The 25,132-nt window shown below is 45.7% G+C and overlaps 2 long non-coding RNA genes across 4 annotated transcripts; both read left to right on the top strand.

Annotated features, from left to right (window-relative positions):
• The first annotated feature begins 9,477 nt into the window (after positions 1 to 9,477).
• LOC146752780 (uncharacterized) lies at positions 9,478 to 14,698 on the top strand. 2 transcript variants are annotated; one of them, XR_014940384.1, is made up of 3 exons: positions 9,478 to 9,695; positions 12,329 to 13,184; positions 14,557 to 14,698. It is a non-coding gene; the product is annotated as an uncharacterized LOC146752780 (long non-coding RNA). The 2 variants fall into 2 exon arrangements; XR_014940383.1 differs by lacking the exon at positions 14,557 to 14,698 and adding an exon at positions 13,660 to 13,950.
• A 271-nt stretch (positions 14,699 to 14,969) lies between these two features.
• Positions 14,970 to 18,603, top strand: LOC146752779 (uncharacterized). Of its 2 annotated transcripts, none has more exons than XR_014940370.1 (3): positions 14,970 to 15,167; positions 15,917 to 15,960; positions 17,606 to 17,662. It is a non-coding gene; the product is annotated as an uncharacterized LOC146752779 (long non-coding RNA). The 2 variants fall into 2 exon arrangements; XR_014940369.1 differs by lacking the exon at positions 17,606 to 17,662 and adding an exon at positions 18,541 to 18,603 and having other exon boundaries at positions 14,971 to 15,167.
• The last annotated feature ends 6,529 nt before the right edge of the window (positions 18,604 to 25,132 follow it).

Genomic DNA, 25,132 nt, shown 5'->3' with positions numbered 1-25,132 from the left:
CCAGGAGAGCGAAGCAGCCTGAGCCTCCAACATTCTCGGGATCCATGTCCCTGCTTGACATCGTTGAGAGGTATTTAGCCAACAGGACTTGAGGGCTGAGCTGTAGGAATGGAAGCATCCTCTGCTGTTTGAAACAGAGGGCTTTTCTAAGCTGTGTTTCAGCAGAAACCAGGCATTGCCAGGAACAGGCAACTATTGGCAAGGGTTCGGTGCAGCTCTTCCCTCACCCTGCACCACGACTGACAGCATGCTCTGTTTTCTCTGCAGAATGAGTTCTCCCAGTAAGAGGGCAGAGTCAGCAGCTTGCAGTTGGCGTTCCTGCTTCTGCCTGGGCAAACCATCCCCTGTGGCCAAACGCCAACTGCAGAGCAGTGCCAGGGAGCCCTCTGAAGCTGAAGTCTTGGTCCTGGCAGGTAAGCATGCAAATCCAGCTTTCAAAACACTGCTTGTCAGCAACACAGGTAGAATTCATGCTTTCAGTGGGCTTGTACCTCCTTCTGGCATTCAAGCCTGTGCCTGACATCTTCAGTTGACCCCTGTCTTTCCCAAATGAGTCTCTTGTCAACACAAGAGCTGGACCTGCACGAGGATCACTTTCAAGACAGTGACACTGTTGCTAGAAGCCTATTTGCTTCTGCCCACCATCACTGCATAGCCAAATGTCAAGAACCTGTTTCATGATTCATCTTGTGAAACTTTGACACTAACTGCTGTGCGTCTACTCCTTCCTAGGTGACCCGAGCCCTTGTATATCTCCAAGACGCCAGGCATGTTACGATGCAGCATCCTGTGATTCCATCAATGAAGAACTGTTACTAAGCACAGGATGCTGCAGTTCAGATGAAAGCCTTCCGTATAACATCAGTTATAAAGAGAAGAATGCCATCATCGTTGAAGCTCTCGTTCATCCCATACCTGTTGAAGCTGCTGACCTGAGCCTGCCAGACTCCTCAGGCACCAGCCTGAACCGAGTGCCTTTCGAGGACAGCCCAGCCCAAGCACAGCACGAGTGCCCCGACAGCAGCACAACCATGCAGGCTCAGGTCAGCATTACAGAGGAGAAGCCAAACATCTTGGAGGGGGAGGTAGAATCAGGCCAAGAGTCCAAGGCTCCGGGCAACAGCACGACTTCTGAGACACTCTCGTCAGACAACAGAGAATGAGTCCCATCTTTCCTCCAGACCTCACACCCCCTCCTTTTTCCTATTGAATAAAGGCACGCTCGTGCTCAATCAACGCCTTGACTGAATTCTGAGTTTTCATTCGCAGAGACTGGGATGAGTACAAGAAACAGCAAGACAGCTCAGCTTGCAACGCTCTGGCTGTGGGGTGCGTGCAGGGACACTGTAACCATACAGGGAAAGGCTTCCACTGCTTCCTCAAGCTGTAGTCCAGCCCTGCTACTGCTCTGTGGCACAAAGCCCTGAGGGATGTTCCATATTGTTAACCTAAGTGAAGCCAGCTTCATGCACTGTGTTTTGTTGTTGCTGGGTGAGAGGGGGATGCACGTTGGTGAGAAGATGAGCATTGCTGGATCTGCCACGAGTGTCCCTTCTGCCTCTAAGAATATGTCCTAAGTAGGATGTGAACACTGCTGGCACTTCCTCATTGCACGGGCTTGGAGGATCTTCAGTTCTTGCACATTCAGGATGTCTGTCAGTGACTACGAGGAAATTCTCAAGTACTAGGAATTCCATGAAACAGTTGGAACGGGTAAGTGTCATCTTTGTACAGAAACAGCACGCCTAACAGTCTGTCTCACCACTCTAGAATTAATGTGAGAATAGATTAACAGCTCTTGTCAGTTCTCTAAGTCAGGTTTCATTTGTATAAATTTGGAATTCGTTTTTTAAACCAGTTGGAAATTGTAATATTATATTAGAGAAGAATTCACACTCAACTTTAAGCATCTGTGTTTTGATTTGTAGGTGGTTTTGCCAAGGTAAAACTCGGGCGGCATCTTCTTACTGGTGAAAAAGTTGCACTAAAAATCATGGAGAAAGTTACTGTAGGGGTAAGCCAAAAGGCATTTAAATATGATAATATCTTCTGTTGGAGTTGTGGAGTTCTCAAGAACATGGGGGCAGGTGGGATGGTACATACGAATGCAGCCTACTGGTCCCATTGCCTTTTGAAAGATGCTGTAGAGCTGGAAAAAGTTTAACAGAGCACCACAAATCTTGTTGCTGGTTGTTCAGAGGGCAGTATTCTCTGGGTTTAAAATGGAGGAAGTTATTACATCATTACATTACATTACATTATTGTTACATTATTACAGCAACTTTACCAAAATGCCAATGAAAATGCTGAATGTTTTACTTTTCATTTTTCACAGCTCTGTTTCAGAATTTCTATGGGAGTGATGTCAGTCATTGCTGAGTTGATGTTGAATTGTGTACTGTCCCGTATGTGCTTGTTCTGTTCCACAGCAGTCAGATGTGGTACCTGGTATGTCACAGTAGTTAGCGATTTCATCGCTTGCTTTTATGGTCTCTTAAGGATGACTTGCCTCATGCTAAAACAGAAATTGATGCCATGAAGAACTGAAGTCATCAACATGTTTGCCCATTGGATCACGTAAGAGAGACATCAAAGAAATATTTATAGTCATAATATAGTCTTATATTATATATATATGACTATATATATATATATAGTCATAATAGTCTTATAGAGGTAAGAAATAGTTTCTGCTTTCTGTGCTGTCTTTCTTACTTATCTTTCTCTGATACTCTCTAAATGCATTTTCAGATTATATTACAGGGAAGCTGTATCTTACAGGGAAGCTTATCTTACAGGGAAGCTGTTTGATTGCATTGTTTCTAAGGACCGCCTTTTGGAAGAGGATGCTCCAGTCTTTTTTTGACAGACTGTTTCAGCAATTGCTTCTGTTCACAGTCAGGGTTATGCCCAGAGACCTCAAACCAGTGAGCCTGAACTGCAGTCAGTCTTCCATAAATAAAAATGAATGTGTTTTTATTTTTCTGTTGGCAGAGAGAGTTACAGTACTCCACTCCATTCCAGTGGATTGCAGGAGAGAACTGAAGGGGGGAGAAGTAACACAAAGTAGAACTCATGGGTTGAGATAGAATTATGTACTGAGATAGAGAAAAGGATAATAGTTATGATGAATGCAAAAGCAATTGCTCACCACCTACCAATCAGTGTCCAGTTAGCCTCCTAGTAGTGGAAGAGATTTACATGAAGTTATACCCCCTTCAAAACTCCTTCCACAATATGTCATATAGTATGGAATATCCTTTGGCCAGTTTAAGTCAGCTGTCCTAGTTCTGTTCCTTCTCACTTCCTTGGGCTCTCAGCTGAGATTGACTGTGGCTCTGTACAACGCTGCCTGGCAGCAACTGTAAGCATCACTGCGCTATCTCCATTGTTTCTCTAGAATGAAAACGTAGTATTATATCAGACACTGAAGAAGATAATTCAGTCCCAGCTGAAACTCAGACAATAACTTGTGCTTAGGATTCTTTCCCTACAGGAAATGTTAGATATTTATTGCTATGTGGTACTGTGTTCTGTAGCTGAGCTGGATTTTGTTATCCTTGAAGAAGTATCTTCCTCTGAAAGGGGAGTAAAACATGATGCTCCTAATGAGCGGAGCAGAGACACAGATCTGATCTGAGTGTTGGTTTCACATTTTTGTGATGCTCTTTGCTGCAGTTTGTATCTAGAGAGAAGCCCTTGTGGTGTCAGTCTGTTGTGTAACCTGCTCTAGTTTTGTGCCTCAAGGAAGAGTGATCCTTTAAACAAATGGTGGCTGTACAGAGGGTATGGGGTGAGATGCATTCCTCTGGCCCCATCCAATGGATTTTCTGTCACAAAGATCATTCTCCCCAGCTTCTCTTCACTGAGTGGGAGCTTCAGCCCCCTGCACAGGCTGGAGATCATCCATAGAACTTGCTTCAGAGTTTGTTTCAGGTTGTTATCCTTCCTGGCCAAAAACCAGATACAGTATTGTAGATGTGGTGCAATGAGTGTTGAAGCAGGAATGACTTGTCCTGGTCTGGTTGTGCTGCTTTTTAATGCAGCTGATGATCTTGTTGTACTTCTTTTCTGTCAGAGCACACTGCTGGCTTGCATTCAGCCTGTGGTCTCTCACCACTTGTCCTCCTAGTCCCCAGGTCCTTTCCAACAGATACAAGCTAGTATTTCCCACCTGGGATATTGGAAGATGGGAACTTGCCAGCAGTCAGTGAAGATCTCTGAGACAGCGAGAGCGAGCGAGCTTTGAGTAGACTGGGAACCACTGTCCACAGCAGGAAAGAAGAGAAGAGAAAAGATGTTTCCTTGGGCATTTGGGTGGAAATCATTCCTGACTGCTTTCTCATCCACCGGGAAAATCTGCTGATTGACAATTTGAAGCTGATAGACTTTGGACTCTGTGCAAAGCCACAGGTAAGAGTATCTGTTAAATCAAATACAATGTGCCCCCAAGTAATGCATGTTTGACCACCGTATGCAACAGGGGCTTGTCCAAACAAACTCCTTAAAATCAAGCTGTTTCTGTGGCTGACATGTCATTGCATCTTGTTTGGATTGGCCTGAACTGTATGAGAGTGGTTAACAGATTGCTCAGAAGCACAGGTAGATAATTTTCTCTAGCTAGACTCCCTGTTTTCATAGTCTAAGCTGTAGATAATCTTGTAGGTATATCACCTGTCTTATGCAAGGGTCTGTAATAGGAGCATGGGGTTGGTGTGCCTAAGGAACCCTCTAAGGAACTGCATGTAGGATGAGATTGTGGATAGAATAAAATGACTTTTGCAGGTGACGTACAAATCCTGTGATTGCATATGCTTGAACTGAATTGTTTCTTGATCTTCAAACTGATTTCCAGAATCCTTTATTAACATGTAAGATGGGTGCTGGTAAGAAAGAATGGGAAGACTGCCTTACTGATTCCAAGAGAATTACTTGTCCTCAAATGATTTTTCCTGGCCAAAGTTAGAGCCTCTCACAGGTAATCGAGACCAACAGGCTGTTGTTGCACAATCAACAGGCACAATCTAGATGATCAGCTGAGGAAAATAAAGCATCATGCCAAGGGTACTAGATAAGTGAGCAGCTTGAGATCTGCACATTTATGTGATACTCATGGTCTTAGACAATATTTGTTTAGTGAGGTCACATTGAATGAAAACAAAATCTAAGATTAATGAAAATATACAAAGGAGAAGAAGCCTCTGAGGCTTCTGAAGTGTTATGACCAGAAGACATAAACTCTGTTTTTGAAAGAGCAATTTGCTCTGTTAATTATCCATCATTTTTGTGCAGTCTGTTTTGTCAGACTTGTCTTTAGCTTCCAAGTTGTATGTGAAGACTTGTTTGCACTGTAATGCACAATGTACGAAAAATTGAGAGATGAAAATGTGAAGAGTTTTTCTATCTTTGATTTCATGTCTGGAATTTTGGAACCCACTGCTTGCAGTTGTTAATCTGTCCAAACTGGTCTGGTTTGCAATGCCCTCATACTTCTTGAAAAGCTCTGCTGTTAAAGGCAGAACAATTCCTACAAGTGCCATGGCCCCACTGTTGTTCTAATTCTTGTTTCTTTGTTTTCCACACGCTGCTTTTCAAGCCTCCTTTTTCTTTACAGTCCAAGTGAGAATTGCACTGTGAGGTGTCTGAACCTTGTTGTGCCTCTACATAAAGAGAACAGCAGCAAAGCCTGACAGGTGACTGTGCTGACAGCTCTCGTAGCCAGTAACACGTAACTGTGCTAAATCCCTTGTGATGGCTTTGATTTAATTTTTGCCAGTGAAATCCTTGTAAAAGGAACTGCAGCAGTGTGATGAGCTAAGGTGAAGATGCTGGTTTTAGTAGTGCTCTAAGCTGAGTGGAAGGGCAATTGAATGAGGGTTATATGCTTTCTGTGGACAATAAGGTTGTGGTGCTGTTGGGGTTGGTCCAGAGGAGGGGCCACTGTGATGATCAGAGGGTTGGAGCAGCTCTCCTATGAGGAAATGCTGGATTGTGGCTCTGGGCAACCTGGTCTGGTGGTTGGCGACCCTGCACATAGCAGGGGGTTGGAACTGGATGATCTTTGAGATCCTTTTCAACCCAGGCCATTCTATGGCTGTACAGTTCCATACTGGAACAAATATAAAATGCTAACTATGTAAAACATGGAGTCAAACCTGTGTGATTTGTCCACACCAGGAGGTGATTAGAAAACAATTTTTTAAGCTACAAAGCTGCTTGCATGAAAGGAAAAGAAAATAAAACTACAAGAAAAAGGGAAAACGTTTCTTCCTGAAAATAGGAAGAATAATGGACCTGACATGAAATTTGGGTGAAGCTGCCTGATTTTATGAAGCTATTCCCATTATTTTCTTGGTGCTGTGTTTCCCAAATGAGTGGTTTCTGGCTGTGCTGCAGCACCAGTCTGCATGTGAACATCAACTCTATTCACCATCTGGGAAGATTAGGACTTCCCTTCTCCCACCAGCACCACTGAATTACAGTTACTCAGTGGTTAAACAAAGGAATCCTTAAAGAAGGGTTTACAGCTGTCGTGTTATCTGAAGTGCTTGGGGCATTCTGATGCTATTAAGCTCTATGTATTAACAAGTTCAAAAAGAAAAGGTAGGCATCTGATTGTTGTGCCAGTTTCTAAGTGATTTGGAAAGCTGTACCACCCAACCACTCCTTCTGTTTGATGGAGGTGACAAAGCTCAGTTTAATTTCTGACTGCTGTTTAAATCCTGAAGCTGGAGCTGGTTCCTGGAGCAGAAAAAGCTCGGAAGCTGTCCCTCCTACAAGCAGGCACCTCTGAGCAAAATATGACATCTCGATTTCTGATGGTAAGGTCAGGAGATCTGATTCCAGCGTCTAGCTTTCAGCTTCATGCTATGTTAGTGGGACCTTTGGCATCTAGCACTGACCAACAGCAACTGACAGGCTGGTAACAGTGCACCCCAAAACAGTTATGTGTCTATTTATGTTATGAGGGAAAATTGCATTGCATTGAGATTTCCTATTTTTACACTTTGCAGATCTAACTCGCTGCTGGAAGAATCCTGTACGCCATGTTCACACCATTTTCCATGAGCTGGATGAGTCTGTTGTTGGCATTTTAATACCATTGACCAGGCAGGCAATATGTATGGAGTATTTGGCTCTCTCTACAGTCATGAATGTTTGAGTATCTTCAACATGTGGCTCATTGCTTCCATTTCAGGCTGCCCAGAGAAGCTGTGGATGCCTGTCCTTGGTGTTGAAGGCGAGGCTGGATGGGTGATGGGCAGCCTGAGCTGGTTAGTGGGCAGCCAGCCCATGGCAGGGTGTTTAGAACTGGATGATCTTGAAGGTTTCTTCCAACCCAAGCCCTCCCGTGATCCTATGATTCTGTGATTTCATTCAGGTTTATTAAGATGAGATGAGTTCTCCTAAATGCGCTGTTCTCCATATGATTATAATTGGAGTCTAGATGGATGACTTAAACCAGACTCCAAACTTTTTGATGGCCAAAATGAAATGAAATCAATCCTTTACTGTGTCAGTAGTCTGTAACTAGAGCCCATCAGGTAATTCCCAGCCTCCTGCCTGTATCAGTGGCTGCACACAGTGAAAAAGTCTGATGGGATTTTAACCTCTAAAATGTTCCAAAGCAACCAGAGGGTGAATATATTCACTGTGCAAATACCTGCAGGAATAAGCTTGTCATGTATGTCCTCAGGTAGTACAGTAGTTAATGGTGGGACTCAGTAGGTCATGCTGAAAGTTGAGTCTGCTGATCTTGAAGGTCTTTTCCAGCCTACATGACCTTATGCTAATATTTCTGTATTTCTTTCTGTTCAGCTCCCAGAAAAACTCCCACCCAGCCCCCCGCTGACCCCGTGGTGAAAAATAAAACAGAAACCTCAGTGACGCTGGCATGGTCCCCTCCGAAGATGCAGCGCCCCATTCCAATAGATGGCTACATTGTGGAAGGCAATAAACTAACTGGCTTCACGTGGGTGAGGTGCCACGAGTCTCATGTCCCCGTCCCAGAGTTCACGGTGAGCAATCTGTCTGAAGAGGCTGATGATCAGTTCCGAGTGTCTGCAGTCAATGCGCATGGACAGAGCCCGTCTCTGGAATTCCCAGGGAGCGTGCACCTTGGTAAGCAAAAAAACCCCAATGGAAATGGGTCAGTGTGAGCTGAGCAGCTGTGTTGGTTCCCTAAAGATGTTTCATTTGACTTTAAGGATAGTAGTGCAGTAACACAAAAAAGGCTTTCCTTTATTACTAGTTCTCCTGTCAACCTCCAGCTACCACTAAAGTGATACAAGTTCTGTTTCTGTGAGAGAGACATGAATATTATTATCTTTTGATATCTCACATGTGCAAGAGGCAGAACTTTCTGTAACAGATCTTAAGCATAGAAGTGCTTCTTCCAGCACTCATGCAAAGGGAGAAGTAGAAATGTACCTATGATTTAATCTTCCATCTCTAAATGAGATACCAGACTTGCATCTAAAGAGCATTAAGACATCCATGTTGTTCTTCCTCAGAACCAGTCCTGGCTGTGAAATCCCCCCTAACAGCTGGTGAAGCTGTACCTGGAGGGGATGCCATGTTTACTACTGATCTTACAACAATGTGTTGCAGCACTTGGTACCTCAGTGGTAAAGTCTTACAGGAAAGCGAGACCTGCATCATCAAGAGAACCCAAACTACTCACAGCCTAATCATAAAGAACATCACCAAGAATGATGGTGGAGCAGAAGTGAAATTTGTTGCCGAAAATGTTGATGTCAGCACCAAGATGAGAGTGAGAGGTATTTGCTTTGATCCTTCTCCTTTCCTCTTCCAGTCAAGGCATAGTTGCTGTGATCTGATGATTAGAACTGGGGCTGCAGGCATTCACTGCCTGTACCAAATACCTGAAATTGCATCCCATGGACTGATGTGAGTCCTGGTAATGACCTAAACATGATAGCACTGAGTGTAGGGTAAGCCAGTCTACCCAGCTGCTTGGTATCTGAACCAGATTGCTTCATGCCAGCTGATGAATGTCTGCAGTTCACAGCTCTTGGCCAGTGCATTCAGTCAGCAGGTTTACCACTGCATCACCATAGAGCAGTACTTTCAGCTCCAGGTTCAGACAGCCTTTCTGATTGCACTGGAATAATTTAGAAGTAGGGGAGCAATCATTCCAATAATATCTCTATCAATCAGCTTTGCATGACAAAATAGAACAAATAAACATTCATGATGGGAGGACCTGTTTGTCATTGGGTGGAAACCTCTGCAGAAGCATGTTTAGAGCATTCTTAATCAGTAGAAGGAGATGTTTGGTTGATTTTTACTTAGTAAATCCGGCAAGAACACCAAATGAAATATCTTGAATTGCTCAGCCGTGACACAATGCTGAGTGCAGGAACAGAAGGTGATACTTTTTCAGAGATGTTGCAGCAAACATTGACCACGTTAGCCTGATATCAATTGAACTAACGAGGCCTTTGCTCCTGACAGGTGCTGCAGTGAGATTTACCAATAAGAGCAAAGATGTAGAAAAGATCTCCGCTCGGCTGTGTGACGAAGCCAAACTGCAGGCTGAGCTTTCAGACACAGGTGCTACTGTGGAGTGGATGAAGGATGGGAAGGAGCTCAAGGCCAGTGAAAAATATGAACTGCACATTGTGGGGAAGAAACACACCCTGAAAATTCACAACGTCTCAATGGATGATGCTGTAAGTTGTCAGTGCATCTGTGAGGGGGATAAAATGCATGAGTTTGCATGATGAGGCTCTTCATCATCTTCTGCTGTCTTGTCACCCTTGTTGATCCATGGAGAAACAAGAAAGGCCTAGAGTAGTGTATGCACTTTGGCATTGGAGAGCTTACTTAATTGCTTCTTCTCAAAGAACAAACTCCAGAGAGTCATGGAGACATCTCCAAACAGAACTGAATAATGGGACTAAATTGATGGAGAGCAGAACTTCCTGCCACGGCTTGTCAGCTAGTCTTAATTTTGCTTTTCTTCTCTCTGTCATGTTAGCATAATATTTCATACTGGCAGGTCTCCCCAAAGAATTAAATGAATTAGCTGATGGACGTTTCCATGTGCTTTGCACTGTAATGTGACTATCAAATGAGCAATCAATGCTGTTATTTTAAAATCTGTGTTGGCAAGCTGTAAGACAAACAGCTGCTGTTGGTAGCTTGGTTACTGCAGAATCAGCTTTTGTGTATCTCATAGATAGGGAAGAGACCCTTAAGGGTCAGCTAGTTGGACTCCCTTGCAATGAACAGGGGCACCGCAGCTCCATCAGGTGCTCTGAGCCCTGTCCATCCTGACTTTGAACATCCTCAGGCTCACAAATCTTATACCTATGCCACACACTCGCAGTATTTCACCATTCAGCATCACCACTTGTATCTTCTCTTGCTGTAAATCAGAGCGAGCTGGTAAATCATCTGCTGTGCGGGTCAGCTGTGTCTCTCCCATGGGCATCACGTGGCTGCTGGGAGGCTCTGAAGAGCTGCAGCCAGAGGTGTGTCACCCGCTGGGCCTCGTGCCCAAAGGAGCCCACAGGAAAGTGTTGTTGCAGTTTGTCATGCACTGCACTGCCATGAGACTTGACGTGCCAGACATCCTCTGACATGTGAGCTCCTGCATCCAGGCAGGACATCTGAGACGTCTCCTTCAGCCTGACGTGGCTGCAGTTTCACACTGGTTTTACTAAGGAAGGAGAAGGCACGTGGATGAAACTCTTTTCCTGCTCTTCCTGGCATTAGCTCATAGTACAAGTAAAGCACTGTCAGGTCAAGCCTGGAGGAGTAATGCTTGTCACTGACATGTTCCTGTTCAGGGTGGAGCTGGAGGGTAAAATAACACAAGAAATTGTCATTGAAATTCAATATCTGTGAAATTCAGCTGGCTGCATTCACAGAACCTGGCGTTAAGATCTGTTTTCTGGTTTATTTCTTGAGCCTATTTTCCATAACCCAGTCCTCATTTATGAACCGAAGCTCTACTGAAAACCTTTCGCTGTGTATGCTCATGCTGCAGTGCAGCTCTTGTGACTTTTAACAACACATTCAAGTTCCTCTGATCACAGGATCCTTAAGGTTGATTAAGACCCTCTAGTCCGACTGCTCACCCATCTCCACCAAGATGCTCACCATCAGCTAGCTAAAAACTCAGCAGAGATGATAGATCAAGCCCAACACTGGATTTGGGATGGCTAGAGATTCCTAAGATATTGAAGGATTGCTTGCAGGTGGTGTTGGCTCAGGTATTCACCCTGCATCCCACCTCCCGTTCTGTTTGGTTGAGAATCATGCATTCTGCAATTTCACTTTGTAATTCAAAGCCCCTTTCTTTATCTGTTAAAAAACTGATCTAAAACAAGCCGAGAAGACTCCGTTGGAACTGGTTGATGCAGAACAAAGGCATCCCCAAAGGACAAGTTGCACTGTTTGATGAACATTATTGGATGAGAGCTAAGCTAAGATTTAAAAGGTTCTGGGGCTGTCTCTGAGCATCAAATCCAGAGGAAGCCTGCATGATTCCCTGAGAATGGATACCTCCTACTTTGGTGTAGGGTGAAGGGAACACTAGCAGTAACTCCTATCACAAAATGTCACATGGCTCAGACAAAAAAGCCATCAAGAGGGCTTAATTAGGAGCACCAAATGGTCACAAGATGGTCTTAGGGCAGGGAAGTAATCTATCTACGTGACATTGATTGATGCTATTAGTTCTAAACAGCTTGACTCTAGAGGGAGTGTTCTTCTTTGGTCACCTAGTTTTACAAGAATAGATGACTCCTGTCTATTACAATTTTTAACTCATTATTTGTTCACTGATGCCATAAATGTGCCTGGCATAGCAATTGGCCTTGGTATATTCAGTGACTGAAAGCAACAGTTGTTGCTCTAAGAAATGCAATGCTAAGCTAGGTCTGCCTGTAGCTGACAGCCATCAGCTTGCTCCTCAGGCAGGTTCTGTCTGGATGGAATGAAGCGCATGAAATACTGATGTGCTCTTCAAACGCTGCTTGTTAGCTTAGAGACAAAGTGTTGAATAGGTTTGTTCATGCATTGCAAACACGTTACTTATCTGCCTTCATTTTAGCTTCAGAAGAACGTGTGCAGAATACAGAATTGATTAAAAGAAATAAGAACTGTCTGCATAGAACTTACTCTTTCCTTACACAGGAGAATCAAGCACACGTTTGTATGTGAGTACCTCCAGAGGTGAAACTCCATCACCCAAATTTAATGAGCAGAGACATTACAATCAGTTCTAACTGTATCTTAATGCTGTACTGAAGAAGCCTGAGTCAGGATGTAAACCACTTTCTCTTTTTTTCTTCAGATGAAGCCATTGATTTTGTCAACAAGCCCAAAACGACTCCAGAAATATTAGTCAGTCCTTCTGAAGACCTGGAGCTGGTGTGTGAGGTGTCAGCTGCAAGCGGAGCTGTCGTATGGAAGAAAGATGAAACAGAGGTGAAGCAGGACCAGAGGACAACCATCATCTCCAAGGGGACGCACCGCAAGCTCATGGTCAAAAATGTGACCCTGAAAGACCAAGGGAGCTACAGCTGTGAAACAAAAGATGACAAAGCAACATTCCAAGTGAAAGTCAGAGGTGAGAAAATGCTTGGAATCCCAGAGATAAAGGAACGCTTCATTTGGTGTGTCTTGCATTTGGAGGATCAACTGACAGCCTCTCTGGTGCAAAACATTTTGGCTATAGGACTTTCTTGGTCATCTAGTATCATAGCAACACTTTTCTACATGTGATTTACATCCAGGAATGAATTACTGCAACAAAGGGGAGTACAGCTGCGAGGCTGCTGGCTAGAAACTCACCTTCAAGATTCATGTAACTGGTAGGAAACACGTTTTGGTTGATATTCTTTGATTATTCCCTAGTCTGGCTGTGGAAATGTCTGTGTGAACGTGTCCTCTTGATTCTGCCATGAAACTGTTTTGAGAAGGATGAAAAGAAATGCTTACAAACGTGCAGCTAAAATGATTATTTGTTTTTAACAATATTTCATCCAGCTCTTCCCCTACAATTACTTTTATCATCAGCTGTCCATGGATGTCCAACTGTGATTTGTACAATGTGCAACACTGCTCTACCAGTTGATATTTCAACAGTACTATTTACACAGACGTCCTTTTCTGCTCCAAATCCACACCAGCCATGGGAGAGGCTGTAGGTGAGCATCTTCCTCCATTAGCTTGATCTAAATCTGACAGCTTCATCCAATCCAGGGCTTCTCCAAGACCTTTGAAAATTCTGTTACTGTTGAGGAGACAGCAGGCTTCTGGGCTTAGGTTAGAATATGGTGCCCTGTTGATGGGTCCTGAGAGTGTCCAAGCCTTACATGGAGAAAACCATCACTGCTCTTAAGATGTTTTGCAAGCAGGTGAAACTTGATTGAAGTGTGGCAGTGATGCTTTCTGAGATCTCTGGCCCCTAGTTTTTCTAGGCTTTTTGTTTGCCTCTTAAGATACAGTGAGCTGCTCTTAATTGTGGCTGTGTCCTTTGCCACGAGCATACCTCTGAGCACACAGTTATTTTGAGCTCCTCTTCTTCCAGTGGCTCGGATGAGCAATTCTGAGAGATATGCAGAATGGGGATGGCTGTGCTGCTGCTTCCTTTTCTGTCTTAGCTGTGGTTTTCCCTTGCAGGGCACAGTTCTCTGCCTGGGCCCAAGTCTGTGTGGGTCTCTCCATCCACAAAGCTGCTCACCGTGCAGGCGGCACAGGCTGAGAGGAGAGGCCAGAGCAGCTCTCCTGTTGCAACACGGAGCAGCAAGATACAAGTGGAGGAAGGGCCTGCAGCTGTACTGAGGAACTTCAACACAATCATTGATTTTCCATCTGAAAGATAAAGAAAGAGGAATTCCCTTTCCAGCCCCTACCATCATTGTTCGGATGATTTTTATTGGTTTATTTTTTGTCCATTATATCTTTGAGGATTCAACTAACACACAGTTGCCCTATGGCCTCAGTGGAGCCACACAAGGTGCCTTTCCTTCCTGGTTGGGCAGGCAGTCACAAGATGCAGAAAGCCATGCTGGCGTCTATCCTGTTCTGTGCTGGCTGTACATGGAAATCTTGGGGTTTTCCAGATTTCAGGGCCATGTGCCTGAAACCAATTGTGCTTCTCCTGTAAGCAGAGCTGTTGGTCAGACTTGCTGGCACTAGAAATTAAAGGTGGCAGTGAGCTGAGGCCGAGGAGGTGTTAATGTAAGAGTCAGGGATGCTTTTGAACTTCCCTTATAACTGTACGGTTCCTCAGAAAGCAGTTACGCCTGCCAGCTCCTTTCCTGTCCGGCTGTGGAGCCTTTGCTCACATGCTCCGAATCTTGCTTGAAATCATTGAGAGGAATGTAGCCAGCAGGACTTGAGGGCTGAGCTGTAGGAATGGAAGCATCCTCTGCTGTTTGAAACAGAGGGTGTTTCTAGGCTGTGTTTCAGCAGAAAGCAGGCAGTGGCGGGAACAGGCAACTATTGGCAAGGGCTCGGTGCAGCTCTTCCCTCATCCTGCACCACGACTGACAGCATGCTCTGTTTTCTCTCCAGACTGAGTTCTCCCAGTAAGAGGGCAGAGTCACCAGCTGGCAGTTGGCGTTCCTGCTTCTGCCTGGGCAAACCATCCCCTGTGGCCAAACACCAACTGCAGAGCAGTGCCAGGGAGCCCTCTGAAGCAGAAGTCGTGGTCCTGGCAGGTAAGGGTGCAAATCCAGCTTTCAAAACACTGCTTGTCAGCAACACAGGTAGAATTCATGCTTTCAGTGGGCTTGTACCTCCTTCTGGCATTCAAGCCCGTGCCTGACATCTTTGGTTGACTCCTGTCTTTCCCAGATGAGTCTCACAAGCTGCTTGAAACCTGCTTGACAGGCAGCACCAAGCCTTTGCCTCCTTGGACAGTGAAAGTTTGACGCTAAATGCTGTGTATCTACTCTTTCCAGGTGAATCGATCCCTTGCCAATACAGGAACCCACCAGCAAGTTGCAATGATGCACGTTGTGCTTCCATCAATGGAGTGCAGTTAGGATGCATGAGTCACTGCAGTTCCAAGGACAGCCTTCCACGTGACAGCAGTGATGGAGAGAAGGATGTTTGACCTATTCAGTTTTGGGCCCCTCCCTGCAAGAAAACCTTGCGGTTCTGGAACGTCTTCAGCTACGAAGGTAGTGAGGGGTCTGGAGCACAAACCTTACGAGGAGCTGCTGAGGGAACTAGGATTGCTCAGCTTGGAAAAGAGCAGGCTCAGGGGAGACCTTATAACTCTCTATAACGTCCTGAAGGGAGGTTGTAGTGAGCTGGGGTTTGGCCTCTTCTCTCGTGTGATCAGTTATAGATCTAGAGGGAATGGTTTTAAGCTGTGCCAGGAAAGATTCAGGCTGGACATTAGGAAATATTACTTCCCCTAAAGGGTATTCAGGCATTGGATAGCACTGCCCAGGGAGGTGGTGGAGTCACCGACCATGGGAGTGCTCAAGAAACATTTGGATGTTGTGTTGAGAGGTATGATTTATCTGGGAAGTATTGGTAATGGTTGGACCAGATGATTTTGTAGGTCTTCTCCAACCTTGATAATTCTGTGATTCTGAGCTGAGAAACTTTTCTTGCTCAAGTCCAGCTTCCAAACTTAACCACCTACAATGAAGTTGATGTCGTTTTTCTGGTAGCCCTCAAGACAGTGACCGCATTTACCCAAAATCAGGAGGTAACCAGCTGCAGTGAAGTGAGCAATTTCAGTGCCTATTTCTGATGGTGGCAATGAGTTCAGAGGTCACACTTAATTGACGGTGCCTGTTTCCATTCTGACAAAGGATGTAGTTGCAGCTGACTTCCCGAGGCTGCCATACGTGGTGGTGACGCAGCCTTGGGCTTCTGCGTTTGCATGATTCCCACCTTTCCTTTCTGTGTCTTGCAGGTCAGCTGGTGCTGGAAGCGGCCGGTATCTGAGTAGGAATGAAGGTGAGTGCAGGAGCAGCTGCTGAGGGGAGGAAGGAAGTCCATGCTAATGAGCTCTGAAGCATCTGCAGGTCCAGTACGAAAGGAGGCAGCAGTGATGCAGGGGGCTCCCCAGCAGGAAGCTGTCTGATCCAAATGCTTGCTGAGAGTTTGGAAGCCCAAGCCCTTATGGTCTCTGTAAGGGTGGCTAGTAAAAAGATGTTAACCAAGATGGTGGTAAATAGTCAAAGATTATTAGCAAAGGAAAACTCACCAATGTTGGTGCCTTGACCAGAAAGCTGAGGCAGTCTCAACTGGGGAGCAGTCTCCAAGAGATTCTGCCTTAGTGGTGGTCAGCCTTTAAATGAGGTGAGGTCTCAGAAGAGGTGCAGTCGAGGTCCACCCCTTCTGGGAGCACAGCTAGATTACTCTCACCTGTGCTCCCGCAGCTGGCCCAACACTTGCCTTAGCTGATTAATCAGAGGTTCAAGCTGTGATTTCCCATACAGTCTCTAAGCTGAAGGCAGCATCTCCTTGATCTGATGGTGGTGTGCCTGAGTGAGGGAGTGATCCAAGCTGGATGCAAAAGAGTCATCTTAATTTCTCTCCTATTTTACTTCAGATGACACCTATTGGGTGTTGGTTTCTTAAAATTTGGATCTAGGAGGTGGCCTCGCCCTTTGCTTCTGGTGAAAGCACAGATGTGCAGCAGGAGTAGAAGACAAAGAGGTTTTCTTGGTGACAGCAACACCAATTATTTGATTCAAATGTAGAACTGTGATGAAGATGGTGAAGAACAGATCCGCCTCAAAGACATGCTTGATCACATAAGGAATGAGCATGTGATCCAAGACAGTCAGCGTGGCTTTAGCAGGGGAAGGCCATGCCTAACCAATCTGGTGCTCTTCTATGATGGAGTGACGGCATTTGTGGACAAAAGGAAGGAAACTGATGTCATTGACCTGGACTTGAGCAAGATCTTTTACATGGCCCTCCACCACATCCTTATCTCTAAACTGGAGGGATGTGGATTTGACAGGTGGACCACCTGGTGGATAAGGGATTGGTTGAAAGGCCACAGACAGAGGGTGGTGATTCATGGTTCTGTGTCCAGGTGGAGGCCAATAACAAGTGGTGTCATCCAGGAGTCTGTCTTGGGACCAGTGCTTTTTTACATGGTTATCAGTGACACCAATGATGCAATGGAGTGCACCCTCTGCTGTTTGCTGAGTGGTGGGGCTGATGCAGTGGAAGGAAGGGATGCCATTCAGAGGGAGCTCAACCGAGAGGTTGGCCTAGGTGAATCTAATGAGGTTGAACACAGCAAAGTGCAAGGTTTTGCACTTGGGCTGGAGGAATCCCAGGCATCTGTACAGCCTGGGAGGAGCAGTCCTTAAGAGAAGCCCCGCAGAGAAGGACCTGGGGGTCCTGGTGGATGAAAAACAGAACGTGAGCCATCAGCGTGCTCTTGCAGCTCAGAGAGCAAATGGTCCCCTGGGCTCCATCAGAAGAGGGGATGGCCAGCAGGGACAGGGAGGCGATTGATCTTCATGATCCTTGAGGTCCCTTCCAGCCCGGGCCATTCTATGATTCTGTGATTACACTCGCTGTCAGAAATAACGGCAGCTGTACAGAAGCTTGTTTTTTCTTTCTTTTTCTGGCTTTGAAGGAGAAGGGGTGGAGCAAGGGGAGACCCACTGGTCATTTGTCACCTCATGAACAGGATGGATTCTGCATTGACTGTGAAAAACCTGGGCTAGTAGCATGGGCATGTTTCAGGCTGGACTCTTCTTTTGCTGCTTGGTTTCCTTTTGGCCACAGGGAGACAGCTGTCTAAAGGTGTGTTTTCAAACCCACTCTCCAAAACCGTGTTTCATTGTTGCAGGTGGTTCAGTGAGCTCTTGCAGTGCAGATGCTGTAGTTTGCTGTAGAATCTGAATGGTTTCTGTTCCTAGGGGAGGACTGGGAGGAGGTAGTGAGAAGAGAATTCAATGCCTAAGGGGAGGGGAGATCGGGGATTGGTGGGAGAGGAAGCCAATAGGAGGGAGAGAGGAGTTGGGCGCAGGCTGATGGTAACACCCCTTTGTGATGTCATAATGCCCCTTTGTGACGTCATAATGCTTCTTTGTGATGTCATAATGCCCTTTGTGATGTCATAATGCTCCTTTCTGACATCACGATGCCCCTTTCTGACGTCACGATGCCCCTTTGTGATGTCATAATGCCTCTTAGTGACGTCATAACAATCCTTTGTGACGTCATGCTGCCCCTTTGTGATGTCATAATGCTTATTTGTGATGTCATAATGCCCCTTTTTTACATTATAGTGCCCCTTTGTGACATCATAATGCTTATTTGTGACGTCATAATGCCTATTTGTGACATCATATCACCCCTTTGTGATGTCATACTGCCCCATATGAAGTCCAGGCAGAGTCAAAACTTATGGACCTGCACGAGGATCACTTTCAAGACAGTGGCTCTGTTGCTTCAAGCTTATTTGCTTCGTCCTGCCGCCACTCTATTACCAAGTATCAGCAACCTCTTGCATGATTCAACTTGCAAACGTTTGACACTAACCCTTGTGTTTCTGTGCCTTCCTAGATAATTCGAGCCCTTGTCAACCCCAAAGATCCAAACCAAGTAGTGATGTGCAGTGTGTTTCCATCAATGGAGAGTTCTTATTAAGCACAAATCGCTGCAATTCGGATGACAGCCTTCCACATGGTAACAGTGATGGACACAAGGGGCTCATCCACGTTCATGCTCTCATATCTCCTGGCTCTGCTGAAGCTCCTGACCTGAGCCTGCCAGACACCACAGTCACCTGCCTGGATTGTGACCCAGTGCCTTTGCAGTGCTGCCCATCCCAAGCACAGCCCGAATGCCCCAACAGCAGCACCACCATGCAGGAGCAGGTCAGCATCAGTGAGGTGAAGCTGAGCATCGTAGATGGGGACATAGAGTCAGGCTGCCAGTCCCAGGCACCAGGCAGCAGCACCAGCTCTGAGCCACTCTCATCTTGACAAGAGGAGTCCCATCTTCACCCTTGACCTCTCAAGCCCTCCTGTCTTTTATTGAATAAAGTCACTCTCATGCTCAATCATTGCCTTGGCTGCATTCCGAGTCTTCATTCACAGGGATTGGGATGAATGCAACAAACAGCAAGGCAGCTCAGCTTGCAATGCTATGGCTGTGGGGTTCGTGCAGGCAGAGCTCTGGGTTCCCATTTTGCATGGCTTTGGGATGTCAGCAGCAAGATCTCTACCATTTTGTATGGCAGCAAATAATCTCTAGCATCCAGGTTGCTGCTCATGATAATCCCAGTCTTCCTGGCTGTTGCTTTGTGATACCTTTTAAAGCCTTTTGATACTCTTTGATGCCTTGGCTGCTCCCTAACACCTCTGTCCTCCTGCCATGTTGACTCATGTCTCCCACTTTTAAGCTGGCTTTGCAGATCATCTCCAGCCCTGTCATCATCACGCTGCAGCAGGAGGTGCTCACCTGGCCCAGTGTCTGGCAGTGCTGCTTGTTCTGCAGATGAGCAGCTGCCTCCTCATCTCTTCAGCTACAGTAGTTTTTCTCAGGGCAGTTAGATGCAGTCGTGCTCCTCTGGATTTGGTGTGTTAAATCCATGCTGCATGGCAGCAGTCAGTGCAATACAAAGGTGTTCTGTGTGCCACAGCATTTCTCCAGGGGCTGCCAAAGGTAGAAGCACAACACAGCACCATCCTTCTGACAGTAATGTCTGTGAGTGTTAGACATGTGAGCACTGCATCATCCCCAGCGTGTCAGTGCTTTTCCACACCAACCTGACTCTCACACTCTGCACTGAATGTAACTCTGCTCTTGTGGAGACAAATGCTTTCTGTCACATCCTCCATCCCTGCAACCATTTGCCGGTAGGCAGCTCTTGCAGAAGAATCAAGCAGCAGAACCTTGTGCTCACCCTACAGCATGCAAATGCTATGAAAGCAGAAATAACCTGGCGTGCTCTGGGTCTGCAAGGCTGCACAGATGGGAGAGGTAGATTGTGTTTTTGCAGTGGAGGTTTCCAGTATTTTCAGTACATAGTGTAGGCCCTACCTGAATGTATAACCCTCTTGTAAAACAGCTGTATAAGTAGTTTTTCCACCAAGAAAGTTTCTGAACAGAGTTAAGTTCAGACTGGGGGCATTCTGACATGGGTAGAATTGAGGCAAGCACAAGATAAATACAGGGTGGGTAGAGCCCAGCACAGGACAGAATGAATGTACAGACTGTTGGAAACATCGCCCTTCTCTGTCCGCAGAAAAGTACAAGGCAGACCTAAAAACAAGAGGTTGGTAATTGACCTTCTATGGAAATGAATCCTAGCAACACTCTCGAGGAGTCTGTGAGCCTGAGATGCTCAACCAATGAGAGCCATGAGAGCATCACCTGCATTGGGTTTAGGGCACAGAACAGAATTGATTTCACTGACTGGTGTGCAGTTTCTCCCTTGCCAACAGGGGATGTGCGCGCAGTATTGCAGTAATGAATAAGCACTGCTGCTATCGCTGCCATCTTTGCCTAACTAGAAATCTTTGACTTTGAGAGTTTCTCACACAAGGGGAGAGAGTAAGAAAGTAAAGAGGCACAGAAAACTAAGGGAAACTGCTCTTCTGTATCTTATCTATAAAAATTGATACAATTGATGCTGTCGTGCATTTATTTATTTATTTTTAATTTTTGGCCAATGTCAGTTAGATTGTTTTAAAATATCCACACACCAAAATCTGACTACCAAGGAAATGTAATGAAAATGAAATGAAGGTGAGTTAGTGGAAAGCACAAGGCCATATTATATTAGGCTCTAGCAAATTTACAGGCAGTCACTGCACGAAGAGGTAGATCTGAATTGCACATTATATGATTCCCACAAAGATTAAGGAAATCTGAAGCTTTCAATATATTTTTTTAATTCTTTTTTCATTTCATTTTTTAAACACCTGACCCAGACCCCAACCCTCACAGGAGCTGTAAAGATAACAGCATTAACCCGCAATGTAACTCTAATCCTAACCCTTACCCTGATTCTAAAATCATCTCTAACTCCAAATGTAACAACAAAAATGATGCTAGAAGTTTGTAGCAAAAGGAACCTTAACCCTGATCATAATCCAAAAAAAAAAATCATTATGGTAACAATAATCTTTACCTTAAGAGTAATATTAATCAGAGCCCAGATGATGCCTGCATCCAATCAGAAGCATGCTTTGTATTATTTAAGAGTTGTACTTTTTCCAATGAACTCTCTCTATTATCACGTTTATAAAGTAACAGAGTCTGTTCTTTAACTCCTGACACTGTGCCTTACTCCTGACATCCCCTGGAAATGACCCAGATAGGGCACCATCAAAGTAATGCTAATAGTAATGTCAATCCTAAGGGTATCTCTAGCCTCAGTGTTAATGGGACGCTAACAACAATCCCAACAGCCTTAAACATTCTGGTGGTGTGAAAGAGGTGCTGCCTTGCACATGCTGGGCAGTCCCATTGCCTGTTAAATGCAGGCGGCAGCGTAGAAACATGATGCCCGTGGTCAGAATGCCCTGTGGCAGATCCTGGCACCGGAGAACTGACCGGAGAACCATGAGAGAACTGACAACAAATCACTCGACATCAGAACCGACCCAGTGGTTATTTACAAGCCTTGGGTGACCCAGACAGGATCTCAGAGTGGTGAATGTAGGTACAGAAGTTGTTACTACTCTGTTTTCTTCTAAAAGCTGCTCAGCTGCTTTGCGTTTCAGACCCTCCCTGGCTTCACTGTGTGCATCTGTCCAATTGATACCAGGTGGTTTTTTTTCATCTCAGAAGTTGGGGGGGGAGGGGGGGAGGGAAGGAACATCAATTCAATTACTCATTTATTTATTGACAGAGATTCACGTTTGCTACATTTGGAGAAGTTTTTATTTCTTTGCTGTGATTTGATTTTTTCTTTTTTTCTTTTTTTTTTCCCCCTTCCCTCCTATTCCATCTTTGTGTTCTTCCCCTATAATCAAAAGAGAACGGATCCCCAGGGTCTGTCCCGCAGACGTTCTTTCCGTGGTCTCTGCTGCCACCTGCTGGCCAATACTCGGAACTGCCACTGTTGGGCGTTTGGTGCCGCAGGAAGCACAACGCAGATCTGAGTTCTGACCGGTCTACACAGCAAATCGCCAATCTTTATTGCGATAAGCCCTCCACATGGCATTGCGCATGCACTCGAACACGCAGCAGGCATAGATTTCTCCTAACTCCTTGAGGAGCAGGCAAGCAGAACAACTGAGCGCACCACTGCTTGTGATTGGGCCACCCCCATCATAGAGATGTGTGTTAGATCTTTTACCCACCCCTGGACTGGCCTTGTTGTTTAACGATAACCTCTGAAATCTGAGTTACTGGTTCTACCACCTGTAGTGTAGAATAGGCAGCCAATAAATGCTTTTCAACTGTGATGTATCTTTATTCTGCTCCATGCCAAACCTGTGACCAAAACCTCATAGGGGTTCACAAAGAACTCTGGCTCTGCCAGAGCCCCCATCCAGACCCTTCTTGAGTTACATTCACATCTAGTTTGGCTGAAAAGGTTGGACTATAAATACTCAGTGCTTGGGCCTGTTTAACAGATATTTTTTCCTGATTATGCTGTCCATTGATCTTTTTAAACTGAACTCCTGCTCTAATCTGGTCTTTAAACATTTGTTGTCTCAAGACCCTAATGGATCCAGACTGGATTACCTTAGGGGCTGGACACCTAAGTCATGGCAGCAGATGGTTCTCTGACCTTTCCACCACTATTCAGAGCCTGCATCTGGCTGTAGGCACTCTTGTCTCCTCATCAATTGGGCAGCCTGTTGTATTACAGCACCTGAGGGCCACTGGGGGGTTCAGTATGGATAACATAGACCCATCCTGATGTAAAGGTGATGGCTGTAGGATGAGATCCCTCGTTCCTGATGAAACATTTATTGACTGGGCTCTCAAAATCATCTTCATAGATTGCCTCTTTCATGCCTAATTCTCTAATATAGTTTTGTTAGTCCTCCATAGAGGACCACAGGCTGATATTTAATGGTATGTCATTCTTATTTGGCCATGTTATATGACACACAGCCATAAATCATTCACTGATCAAATGGCTATCCTCATTATGTTGGACAGAACATACAGTCTTTGCCTGAGGGCAGGGTGAGTAGTAATGGATGTCAGTTTTGAAATTTCCAGTCCATACACCACAGCGCTTTCTGCCTCCATGTCCCATAACCAGAGCAGCTATGCTGGCATGCTCTCTTGGTTTCTGTCTAAACCACTGTACTATATCCAACAGTTCAGCTGCTGTACTATGGGCAGCAGGGTTTGGGGAGTTGGACACTGGTCAGGGCACTCCCACCAACCTATCCTGCTTTTTTTTTTTTTCATTTTTGGGTTACAATCAGTCAGATCTCAAATAGATCTAGTCCAAATGGAACCTCAAAATCTGACCTTTTAGTGCCTTCATTTACAGAGTCCATTTTATACAGATTCCCTTGTACAGGGTCCCCATGGTCTTCCAGAGAGATGTTACTGATCTTCCATAGGAGAATGATTGAATTAGGTTTTTTCCCCATCAAAACTGCCACCTGTCTTTCCAGTTTTTCAACACTGTCATTCAATAGCTGATTTGCATCAGCCTGAGCCTCTTCAGTTATGTTCAGACAGTTCAAGGCCATCAGCAGTGGTCATGCTACCACGAACACAGCTAACTGTCATTCTCAAGTTGTAAGTATGTCTTTGCTAAGACCATGGAAATACTCAGTCAGGTGGGCCAGGGACTCATGGACCCTCCCTCCGTCCCACACAGGGCCCCATTTTTCAGTGACAGAAGCAGTGCTGCATTTTGAGGATCCTAGGAATCCCAGGACATGCCCTGACAAAAGGTCATTCAAAGGGGTAGTCTTTCCCCATCCAAACCACCCCATGATATTCACAGAATCACAGAATTGTAGGGGTTGGAAGGGACCTCCAGAGACCTCTGAGTCCAGCCCCCCTGCCAAAGCAGGTTCCCTACACCACGTTGCACAGCTCGGCATCCAGGCAGGTCTTGAATATCTCCAGAGAAGGAGATTCCACAACCACCCTGGGCAGCCTGTTCCAGTGCTCTGTCACTCTCACCATAAAGAAGTTATTGCACACATTAGTGCAGAACTTCCTATGGTCCAGTTTCTGTCTGTTTCCCCTTGTCCCGTCTCCACACACTGCTGAAAAGAGTCTGGCCTCACCACTTTGCCCCCCACACCTCAAATATTTATAGACCCCTCAGGTCCCCTCTCAGCCTTCTTTTCTCAAGGCTAAACAGACCCAGTTTTCTCAGTCTCTCCTCATTGGGGAGATGCTCCAGGCCCTTCACCATCTTTGTGGCCCTCCGCTGGACTCTTTCTAAGAGATCCCTGTCTTTTTTGTACTGGGGAGCCCAGAACTGGACACAATATTCCAGATGAGGCCTCACCAGGGCAGAGTAGAGGGGGAGGATCACCTCCTTCGACCTGCTGGACACGCTCTTTTTAATGCACCCCAGTATGCCATTGGCTTTTTTGGCTACACGGGCACACTGCTGCCTCATGGCCAATGCGTCGTCCACCAGGACGCCCAGGTCCCTCTCAGCAGAGCTCCTCTCCAGCAGCTCTTCCCCCAGCCTGTACTGGTGCATGCAATTATTTCTACCCAGGTGCAAAACTCTACACTTGCTTTTCTTGAACCTCATCCGGTGTCTTACTGCCCAGCTCTCCAGCCTGTCCAGGTCTCGGTGAATGGCAGCACAGCCTTCAGGTGTGTCAGCCAATCCTCCCAACTTCGTGTCATCAGCAAACTTGCTGCGGGTGGTCATTGATGAAGATGTTGAACAAGACCGGACCCAGCACAGACCCCTGGGGGACGCCGCTAGTTACAGCCCTGCAGCCAGACACTGCACCGCCAACAACAACCCTCTGCACTCTGCCAGTCAGCCAATTCTCAACCCACTTCACTGTCCACTCACCTATCCCATACTTCCTCAACTTTGGTATAAGTATGTCATGGGAGACTGTATCAGTTATAGAGGTTATAGAGTTCAATTCCTGTAGTCAATTTGGCGGCCCAGGTGGGACCAGCTCTGTTCGCTGCAGGACCAGCTGAGAGGGAGACACTTTTGGCGCACCCTGAGATTTCTCTGAAG

This window comes from Coturnix japonica, unplaced genomic scaffold, assembly GCF_054131305.1.
Source record: "Coturnix japonica strain WE unplaced genomic scaffold, WE-NBRP24 Scf041, whole genome shotgun sequence".
Lineage (NCBI taxonomy): Eukaryota > Metazoa > Chordata > Aves > Galliformes > Phasianidae > Coturnix > Coturnix japonica.
The sequence above is the reverse complement of the archived record's forward strand: the minus strand, read 5'-3'. Positions and strand labels throughout refer to the sequence as shown.